Source organism: Myotis brandtii, unplaced genomic scaffold (assembly GCF_000412655.1).
Source record: "Myotis brandtii unplaced genomic scaffold, ASM41265v1 scaffold813, whole genome shotgun sequence".
NCBI lineage: Eukaryota > Metazoa > Chordata > Mammalia > Chiroptera > Vespertilionidae > Myotis > Myotis brandtii.
This window is the reverse complement of record NW_005371287.1, coordinates 2,050,010-2,061,036: the sequence shown is the minus strand read 5'-3', so window position 1 is coordinate 2,061,036 and position 11,027 is coordinate 2,050,010. Positions and strand designations below refer to the sequence as shown.

Sequence of the window (11,027 nt, the reverse complement as noted above, 5' to 3'; positions counted from 1 at the left end):
ATTTTTTTTTTTTTAAATGCAAATCATGTTCCCAGGAACTGAGCAAATTAGGTCCCCTCGTTCTCCAAAGTCCACATCCTCATCACCTACCGAAAACAAGTTCTACTGAAGCCACAAACAGTGCTGGCCTACCTTCCATTGCAAACTAAAATTGAAAGAAATTCTCTTAAAAAGATGAAATGTGCACATGTTCAAACATCCGCAGAGCCAAGCTCCTGCTTGTCCCCCGTGTTTGGGCCATGGACAAATACTCAGCATCCCAAGTGTCCATTGTTTCTATTCGAGAATGTGGGGTGAGTTTATTGGGTTAAGATCGGCTTTGTTTGGGTTTGCGCCCCCCTTGTTTCTCGGGGGCCCCACATGGGGTGCCAACATGGCCTGGAAGAGGGGCATGTCAAGTGCCCCCCATCACGCATTGTCGCTGCGCAGTGAACTGGAGTCTCCGAGGGGAAGGGAAAACAGTAATTCCTCATTTTCCTCCTGACCAGGGTTCCCCTTTGCTTTGGCGGCTGGGACGCGGTAATCCGCATTCACAGCGCCGGCCGGGTTCCTCTCGGAGCTCTGTCGCTCCCATCATTGTCTTCTTATCTGGGCCTGCTTCTTCCAATAGTGCTCGAAAGCGCTTTCTCCCACAAAAAAGGACCAGCTCTATAATAGCCAACTTGGGCCCTTTCTTCTCTCTCTCTCTCTCACTCCTTTTTTTTTTTTTTTTAAGCTTTCCGACAGAGCCGGGCTATTTAATCTTCTTGAGGCGTTCAAGATGTCACTTACCTCTGCTGGTGGAGACAATGGAGAAATCCTTCCAGCATGAATGCCGGCCTTGCTGAATGCCTCCGGCCGCTTTGAAGAGGGTTCTTGGAAGTCTGTGTCTCAGCCGCTGTCCTGGTGGCCCAGGGCAGGCCTTTCTGTGCCATCGCATGCCTGCCTCCGGCCGGCCTCACCAGAAGCGGTTTAGCATCAAAGAAAGGGGATGGCTTTCTCATCAGAAAGACCCTGGTTCAAATCCCAGCTCAGACTGGAGCAAATCATTCCTTTAAGCCACTGGGCCTCAGTTTCCCAATCTGTGCAATAGAAGAGGCAAGAGTTCCCACGTGAGCATGTTGCAAGGATGGAATGATTTTAGAAAGTCTGCTTCCTCTGCTTCTCACCCTGAAAGTGTGCCCAGTTAATTAGTTGATTGGTTATATAAGTCCCTGGCAACTAGTGTGGAATTCTGACATTCCTTTCTCTTAGAAAGAAATAAGAAGAGTTGCATTAATTAATGAATTGGAGCGGAAGGCTCACAACCTTTGTCACCTTTGACCCCTCTATCCCCACATCCAATGAGTTGCCAAGCCCTGTTAACCCTGCTTTCTGCAGGCCACTCCTGCCCCACTGCAGTGTCCTAGGCAAGCCAGCCTCAGAGGGCCTTCCCAGCACAGGGATCACATGTCCCTCCCTTGCTCCAGAACATTCCATCACTCCCTATTGTCCACATCAAGACCCTGGATGCTCTCCCTATTTTTCCAGCCTCTGCACCAGCATTTCCCTTCTGTGAACCCCACGCTCCAGCGACCAGGCTATGTGCAGCCCTGCTTCCCAGCTCCTGCTGGGCTGTTTCTGCAGCTGGGAAGGATGCCTTTCCCCTTCACATCATCCTCTCACCTCCCATCACCCTGCAAGGCCCCATCAAAGGCTTCACACCTTGTGCCCTGTCCCTCCCCACCACACCGGGTTCCCTTCAGCTCAACAAATACCGTGCGGCTCTGACTCTGAGCCAAGAAACTGGAGACTCAAAGAAGCCACAGCCCCAGCCCTTGAAAGGCGTAAAACAGGCTGTTGGGTACAAATCCGGCTCTTCCTGCTCACTGGCCCCACGTCACACCCCACAAAGCCAAGAGGTGTCTTATTCACATTTGAACCATTCTCTTCACTGAGCAGAGTGACTGGGACTCAGCAAATGCTCAGGCTCTAAGAAAATGAATGAATGAATGAGTGAATGAATGAATGTATTTCATATCTATTAAGTACCTAACAGTGCCAGGGACCAAACTCATCAAGTCACATATTTTTCTGTGAAGTAGGACTTATGCCCATTTTACAGCTGACAAAACTGAGGTGCACATAAGACTAGCTGACCAGATCAAGGTCATGCAGCCTCCACCTACAGAGAAAAAATCTCATGAATGAATGAATGAATGAATGAATGAATGAATGAATGAATGAATGAAGGCATTTCATATCTATTGAGTACCTAACAGTGCCAGGAACCAAACTCATCAAGTCACATACTTTTCTGTGAAGTAGGACTTATGCCCATTTTACAGCTGACAAAACTGAGGTGCACATAAGACTAGCTGACCAGATCAAGGTCATGCAGCCTCCACCTACAGAGAAAAAATCTCATCCTGTGTCTTGAAAATGGTCATTTACTGGGATATCGAGTTCGATTTTCAGAGAACTCCGATGGGAGAGGGATATTGGACTGGATATGTGATCTGAGGCCATTTACTGGGATATCGAGTTCGATTTTCAGAGAACTCTGATGGGAGAGGGATATTGGACTGAGGTGCAGATCTGATGCGTCCCGGTGCTGATCGGGATGGCATGCAGGCCACGCACGTGTGTATGAAATATACATTGTGCACCTTCTCGGAGGCCCTGTGTGCGGTGAGGGCGAGCAGAGCCTTCCCCGAGCCGGGTACAACTTTTCATTTCCCATATCAATCATGAGAACAAGTTGAAGTTCAGATAATGGCAGCTTGGTTTCCCCTAATTGTTGGGGATTTAGACTGACTGTTTGCACTGCAGACTGTGGCCACTGGGTTCCCGGCGGGGGGCTGTGGCCTGCTCTTTCTCTAACAAACCCGCGTTCATGCGTCCATTCAGATCCATCACCCTGAGATAAACTGTGAATATTGCCCTTTGTCGCCGCCGCATTCTTCCCCGCATTGTGGGGGCACTATTTACGGATTTAAAGGTTCATTTGCACAATTCTTTTGTCAGCAGCCTGGGCGCAGAATGGCCAAGTGAGGGCTGCCTCTTCTCTCTGGGTTACTGCCCCGGAGCTCTCCCTGAGCAGAAAGGCCGCGCTGCCCTGGGCTTAGCGTGAAGAATGTCAATGCGAAAATTACATTTTTTAAATGACCTGTCTGCTTCCGTGGCCAGGGAGGTCACCAGTTCACAGGGGGCAGGATTACGTGTTGCAACCCACCACTTGGGCGGTGTTCACAGGCACGCAGCTCTGAAACCGGCCCTGGGTACACTCTTCCAACAGCTTCATGCTCCAAGCGCCAAAGTGGCTGGCATGCACCACCCTACTCAAGTTGAGTCCCATTCTACAGAGGAGGACACTGAGCCTCTCTGAGTTTAGGGGAATTGTTGGGGGCCACACAGCAAGCAGATAGCAGGATTGAATTTCTAACCCTTTCAGCCTCCAAGACCTGGGCACTTCTGGGTCCACACTGCAACTCTCCAAAGTTTTGATGGGAAGACCCTGGGCAAGGCTAATGAACGGGATGATAAGGATTTGTGTCTGAAACAGCCCATAGATGCCCATGACCAGATATCAGGGAGCACAAGGCTTCTACTGTGTCTGGGAATAGCACAGCCTCTGAGCCACCCCCGGGTGCCACTTCCTCTGGAATCTCACCCTGATTTCCGCTGCCCTGGGCAGCCCTCTGCCAGCATCCTAGCCCATTCGTGGTGATTACCATGCTTATCAGCTTCCCACTAGATTGCAGCCTTCCTGAGGGCATGGCTGATCTTTCCTCCTAGTGTCTCCAGTGGCCAGCAGGGGCCCCAACAAATAATGCGCGCACACATACACACACACACACACACACACACACACACACACACACACACTAAATATTCCTGAAAGAGTGACTGGGGGAATGACTTCTGTGCCAAACGGGGAATATATCTCCCAGAAATCTTTCTGAGAGAAATAAATATTCTGCACAGGATCACAGAGCCCTGTCGCTCTGCTTGGAAAAGATCAGAATGAGCCAGAGGATGAAGATAACAACTCCATGGGCTCCCTTTCTGGGGATGAAAAGGAAAAGCAAAAGAAAAAATTAACGTTCTCACATAGTCTCAGTCTCAGAGCCCCACAAGGTGCTCAACTGTTTCACAGGACAGATCAGAGTTTATCTTTTTGTCTTTTTAGAAACTAACCCACGTTAGCACTCAGAATGCAGCCGAAGGCCTGCGCTCCCGGAGAGCCCACGCTCTATGGCAGTGAGTGGAAGACAGGAGGGGAAAAAGGAAAAAGAAAAACCGTGACAGGAAGGAACACAAGGATTTACGAGCGGTGGGGATTACGAGAAATATTTTTTTTTAATGTCAGGAACACAGAAACTGTATTTTTAGCATTTTTGTAAAGAATACCTCCTCTTCCATCCCCATGGAATGCCAGCTCCAGAGGGCAGGTCCATGTCTGCCTTTTTGAATCTTCTCAGCAAATCTCAAAATAAACAATCCCAGATTTGCATAATCTGGGGATGAATTTAATTCTTCCTAAATACATGGGATGTCTTTAGAATATCACTATTACTATGATATCGAAGGCCAGTTTCACTTCGCTTAACAGATACATGTTGGGTCCATTCTCTGGCCCAAAACATCATTTTGCTGCCTATGCTTCATACACCAATGGCATGACTAGCATTTGCAGAAAAAGTTTAAAATTCATCATGTCCTTTGTGCCTGCAATCCACTTCCAAGAATATGACTGATCTAAACTATAAATGGGAAGTTGTGCAAAAGAATGCCCATCACAGTGTTTGCTTATAAGTAAACTAGAGGCCTGGTGCATGAAATTCGTGCACTGGCGGGGGTGGGGGAACCGCTCAGCACCCTCTCGCAGTCCGGGAACCCTCGCTCCTTACTGCCTGCCTGCTCGTTGCTCCTTACCATTCAGCTCACTGCTCCTTAGCACTGCCATGGAGGTGGAAGAGGCTCCCGCCACCGCCACTGTGCTCACCAGCAGCAAGCCCGGCTTCTGGCTGAAGCAGCGCTCCCCCTGTGGGAGTGCACTGACCACCAGGGGGCAGCTCCTGTGTTGAGCGTCTGTCCCATGGTGGTCAGTGCACATCATAACGACTGGTCATTCTGGTCGTTCCACCTTACCAGCCGCTTAGGCTTTTATTATATAGAAAATAGATCAAGTCCTCAAAAGTAGAGATTTGCATAGGCCCATTCATAAGGAAATGGTTCCATAAATATATGCATTACGATGTCAGTTAAAAACCAAAAATACAAAATTATATATGCTGCATAAACCCAATCATGCAAAAATGTATATTCATAGGAAAAAGAATGGGAAAAATTGTTGGCATTGGTAATCTTCAGATAGGGATACTGTCAAGTCCTCAAAAGTAGAGATTTGCATAGGCCCATTCATAAGGAAATGGTTCCATAAATATATGCATTACGATGTCAGTTAAAAACCAAAAATACAAAATTATATATGCTGCATAAACCCAATCATGCAAAAATGTATATTCATAGGAAAAAGAATGGGAAAAATTGTTGGCATTGGTAATCTTCAGATAGGGATATGCTGATTGAATGGTTTACTGTTTCTTCATACTTTTCTGTAATCTAAGATTTTATTTATTATTTTGATTGGTTTAGGCAACACATTTAAATGAGCACCTATAATGTACAAAACACTGTACTAGTAGCTATAGGCACTGCCACGAAAAAGGCAGACACGGACCTGCCCTCTGGAGCTGACATTCCGTGGGGGCGGGAGACACATCAGAGTAACTCAATTACTTACAGCCATGGCAATAGATGATAGGAAGCGGAGCAGGGGGCTGTGTCAGTATACAACAGAGAGGCCTCGTGCATACGTGGAGCTGTTGAGAAGGGTTCAGGGAAGGTTTCTCTGAGTAAGTGATGTTTGTGCTGAGCCCCAAACAATGAGTAGGACTTACCTGGATAAAAAGGAGAAGCCCAGCACAATGGTATCTAACACTGTGGCTTCCTCAGCATTCCTTCTGTACCTCTCTTACCTCCCATTGGCTAAAGAAGCCAGGTGGTGGGTTTTTGTCAGGGTGGGGGGTAGGGTAGGAGAAAGGGGGTTCTCTTACCCCTGGGCTCAGGAGTAGATCCTGGTTACTTTACCCAATCAGGTCAACTCATCCTCCTTGCACCAGTCATCTATTTAGATAATTCAGATCCCATGTAATCAATACACGACATTCCCATAGCCAATGAATTAATTCAGGAATCATCAATGCATTCCAATAAGTCCTAAGGGAGACTTGCCATGTTTCCTGAGAGGGGAGGGAGGGGCGAGACTCAACACTCATTTAAGGGAGCTATCACAAGCCAGCTATCATTCTCCTTCAGGGCAGGGGAGTGGATGGCTCTAAATAAACCCTAAAAGACTTCTGCACCCATTTTGGCATCAGCATTGGGAGGAAGAGTGGAGAGAGATGGAAGGAACCTGGATGAGTTTCAGGGACCAGGTTATGCAAGTTCTCATAGGACATGTACAGAATTTGGTTCTTACTCTGAACACAATGATTTAATCCTTGAAGGATGTTTGGCAGAGAAGAGACTTACAAAGATGTGTGCTCTTAGAAGACCACTCTGGCACATTGTGTACACGGACTTGGAAGTAGGAGGGCAGGAGATTGGTGAAAGTACCTCAACTCAGGAGCTGTGCAAAGGCCGTATTTCTAAATAAGGTTGTATTCTGGGGATGAGGGCTTCAACATATCCTTCTGAGGGAACACAGTTCAACCCATAACACTAGGCATGAAGTTTCACAATAGGATTTGCAAGCTATTGACATTTCTCTAAGCTGAGAAAGCATGGAACCATAGGCACCTTTATCTGACGTCACCTTTGGTGTATCACTTGCCATTTGGCAACAAGAAGGTGGATTTTAGGTCAGACTGGGCAGAGAACACAGTGTCTATTGAAGGGGTTTATTAAGGTTTATCCTCATAGGGTCATCTAATCCACACTGGGTTTCCCTCCCAAGTTCAATTTGAGCCCATTCTTTAAGAGATAACGAGGACTACCCACCCACCCCTTCTTGATTGATAAGAGATGAGACCCAATGTCATAGTCATTCCACAAGCACACACTGTGTTTCCCCTCTATCAGGCCCTGGGGATAGACAGGTGCTGGGAAGGGGGCTTCAAAGTGACACCACTCCTTGTCTAATCAGAAAAACAGATCAGACACAGCAAGAGCCAAATGTTTGCTGCGAAGGTAAGTATTAGAAAAACTGTGATACGAAAGGAGGATTTGCTTTCCTTCCTCCCAATTCATAATTATGATGATTACCCAAATCCCTGGAAATTACCAAGAGAGAGAGGTACACATCAACTGAGCCAGCCTGGAGAGTTGCTGCATGCCATCTTCTAAATTTTTATTCTTAGGGTTGGTTTGCTTGAATGATGAGCCCTTGGTGGTCCTCCCACAGATAATGTAGTCCCACTTCCTCTTCGTACATATTCCCTCAGCTAACAAGTTCTAGCTGGTACCTGCTGCTAGTGGGGAGACGCCCAGATACCCGGCTGCCATGCAGTGTAGTGGAGCAGCCGCAAGCTTTGGAGTGCCACTTATCTCAAGGTTTCATCCTACAGGTCTGTTCATCATTCCAAATCCTTACACACACCAGTAAGCTTCTCTGAGACTTAGTTTACTTCTCTGTGCCCAGTGAGCCAATATTACCTACCATTGTTGGAGGGCAAAAGATAAGGTGAATGAGACCTCACATGTGGTAGATGCGCAACCAATGTGCCTTGTCTTTGCCCTTACATCTGTCCATGTGTCATCGAGTCACAAACATTGATGGCGCACATGCTGTACAGTAGCCTCTGTTTGAAGCACTGGTGAAACCAAAGTGAATAAAAAATAAACCATTTTCTTGCTTTCTCAGAGCTTAGATTCTAGTGGGAGAAGGTATTTTCCAAGTGAGGATAAGTGTGTAGAGAAAGAAAGGACAGGGTCATCTGATAATATGAGCGCCTGGGACGAGACCAGACAATGGGCTACTCCAGATGGTGTGACCAGGGAGGGCCACGCTGAGAAGAGCACATCCATCTGAATGATGAGGGGAACCTGGTTCTGTGCTGATCTCCGGACAGATGGCGTGAGGCCAGTACAAGCCTAGGGCAGGAGTGAGATGGGTGGGCTCTAGGAGCAGCCAGCAGGAGGCGGTCTGGGGCAAGTAAGCTAGGTGTCAAGAGGCAGGAGGTGAGGGTGGCCAGATGGACAGAGGTGAGGTCATGGGGGACTTTTAGGTTCCAGCCAGTGGTTGAGTGATCTTTAAATGTGGCAGAGAGCCACTGTCAGGTTTTAAGAAAGAGGATGACTTGAAAGGTCGCTCTGGCTGCTGTGTGGAGAATGAATGGGCTGAGCAAGAAAGGAGGCTCCTGTACTCTCGCTATACAGTAGCCTCTGAGGCACTGGTGATACCAAAGGATCAGGGGAGGCTGCTCAGTTGCCTGGGCAAGAAATGGTGGAAATAAACCAGCTGGGTGTGGCGAGAAGCAGGTCGATGCAGACATTTTGGAGGTAGATATGAGGAGAAGGGAAGAATTCAAGTTCAACGTCGAGACCTTATCTTTTACACTCCGAGGAACAATGCTCTTTAGTCCATTCATAAGGTTTATCCAGGTGTATTGCTAGGCCCCGATACCTATGATCATGGTAAGAAAACAGCTCACATGGACACAGCACTCCCCAGAGTAGGCGTCATCCCTACCCCTTCATTTCAGATCAATCAAAACCCACACAGCAGTGGGATTCTGGGTATTTTTTTTTTTTGTCTAGGTAGAATATACCGTCACCCATTCATAGCATGGCCTGTGGGGCCTGCTGTTGAGATGTGGTCTCCTCCTTTTTATTTTCTACATTTCCATAACCTGTCATCTATGTGCTTGCTTTTCAATACTAACTAGCAGCAAGCTGTAGGGATTTTTTAACTTTTTACTGATGGTGTGCATCAGGGTTCATCGTTGGATCAAACAGCGCCATCAGAAGTTTAAAGGGTCCATGCCCATCTTGTGAAGCTAGAGTGTGTTCCTTGATCCTGTTAGAGGGGTGTTCGGCCAGCATTTTACATTCTTTATCTAAGGAAGGGGTGTGCTTCTAAGCTGGAGGAGTTGACGCACCACTCATAATAAGCTTTGGACTAGGAACCAGAAAATCCTTGAGTCCAGGTTCTGTGGTTGACTGTGTGTCCTTAGGCAAGTCACCTCGCCTCTCTGATCCTCCCTTTGCCCATTCCATAATAAGAGCACCTATCCGCACACCACACAGCCTTGTTGGAAAGATCCAGGGAGTGTCGGAGTTTGTAAGCACATTGAGAATAGTGACATGCGAGGTTAAAGAGAGGGGCTGTTCACTCTCCAGCCGCTGGAGTCCGTCTGACAGCACTCTGTCTGGGCCATTACTTCATACCAAGTCTGTGCAGGCTTCACGTTCATGAGCAGCGCCAGTGACTTCCTGCCAACATCCTCTCTGCCAGCGATGCCCACTGGACCCGACGAGCTCGCTGGACCCTCCCGCGTCTGAGAGGCAACCCACAGGAGCTCCAAGCTCCCCGGCCACAGACCACTTTCAAGGTTTTGTGATTAAGAAGTTTGGAGACCAGGCAAGTGCGAAAAGTTAGCACCTTAATTGTTGAAAACTCTCAAGGATTCCAAACTTGTAAATCATGAAAGGCCACTGTTTAGCAGGCTGGAATGCCTTTGAAAAAGGCCAGCGATCAGAGATTGGCCTCGTTAATAACCACAGTAAAACTAGCTCTTGAAGCTCAAAGACGCAGCTAATTAGGGCAGAAAAATTCAACCTCAAATTAAGGGAGTGTGTGTGTGTGTGTGTGTGTGTGTGTGTGTGTGTGTGTGTGTGTTTCTAACGTGTAAAAGCTTTTCTCCCAGAGAAGTATGTCTAAGTATATTTTGGATGTGTTCCAAGATCCACTGTAAGATAAAGCCAGGACTGCAAAAATGTCAGGGTGGGGTTAATGAACTCCCCAGAGCATCTGTGTGCCCATCTGTCCAGCAAAAAGGATTAACCAACTTCCTCATCTAGAAGATGGCCTAATCCTAAACTTTCAAAAGACGGAGACTCTCTGAGGATGTGTATAACACCTTCCTAGGTTTTCTAAAGTCATAATGCATGTACGTGCCCAGCACTGTTGGTGTGAGAGAATTTATTGAGTATGTTACATGTTCGAGATAATGGGATTTAGATATGAATAACAGCTGGCCCTGGCCCCTGAGAGGCTTAGATCTGCTACAAACCAGAGCCTAGCACCAAGAAGAGGCTCAACCTATGTCTAGGTCTTCTGTTTTCTGAGATTCCTCCCCACACACACACAAGTAAAGGTCAGTTGCAACTGACTTGAAATCTGCCAGTTATGAAGCTTGTACAAAAGCTGAGAGCCCAGCGTCTGTCAGTGGCCCACCAGCCTGAAAGCATTGCCTTGTCAATCTCACTAGAAGATTCTATCAGTCAGTGAGATGTGCCTGCAGAAAGGACATGGGAGTGAAGACATTCAGTCCAGCGGAGCAGCCCAGTGCCCACTTTCTCACTGCTGACACTGCCTATGGGGTGCACAAGGTCAACGATAAAACACTAAAGAAATTCAGAGCCACAGGGAGTGCAACCCAGCAGGGGCCACGCCCAGCGAGGAGCATTTGGGACCACAGGTCACTTTAGAGCAAGTAGCATGTAACCAGTGTCCTGTGGGATGGCGTTCAGGGAGGAAGTGGCACTTTCAGCAGAAGACATCTTGTTGGCTTCATGGGTACAAGGATGGTTGGCCGGTATTTTAAAGGATGGCTGGGGTGCTGACGTATGGAGGCGGGGCAGAGGGAGACCCTTATTACTCAACCGAGGTCTATGGAGCCACAGCCTGGGCACTCCTGGAGGCGGGCCAGAGAAGTAGAATCTCAGGCACCACTCGGAGCTACAGAATTGGGATTTGCAATCTGGGGGAGCCCCGGGTAATCTGTTTGGGGGTGGAAGCCTGAGAAGCGCTACGCTACCTGGAGCATGTGGAGATGGAC

The 11,027-nt window shown here is 47.8% G+C and overlaps 1 long non-coding RNA gene across 1 annotated transcript in view; it reads right to left on the bottom strand.

The window, feature by feature from the left end:
- Positions 1-1,049, bottom strand: part of LOC106724386 — a 7,344-nt gene extending 6,295 nt beyond the window's left edge. Inside the window, exon 1 of the long non-coding RNA XR_001360160.1 lies at positions 772-1,049. This is a non-coding gene — a long non-coding RNA (uncharacterized LOC106724386). The remainder of the gene's footprint in view (positions 1-771) is intronic.
- Between the last annotated feature and the right edge of the window lie 9,978 nt (positions 1,050-11,027).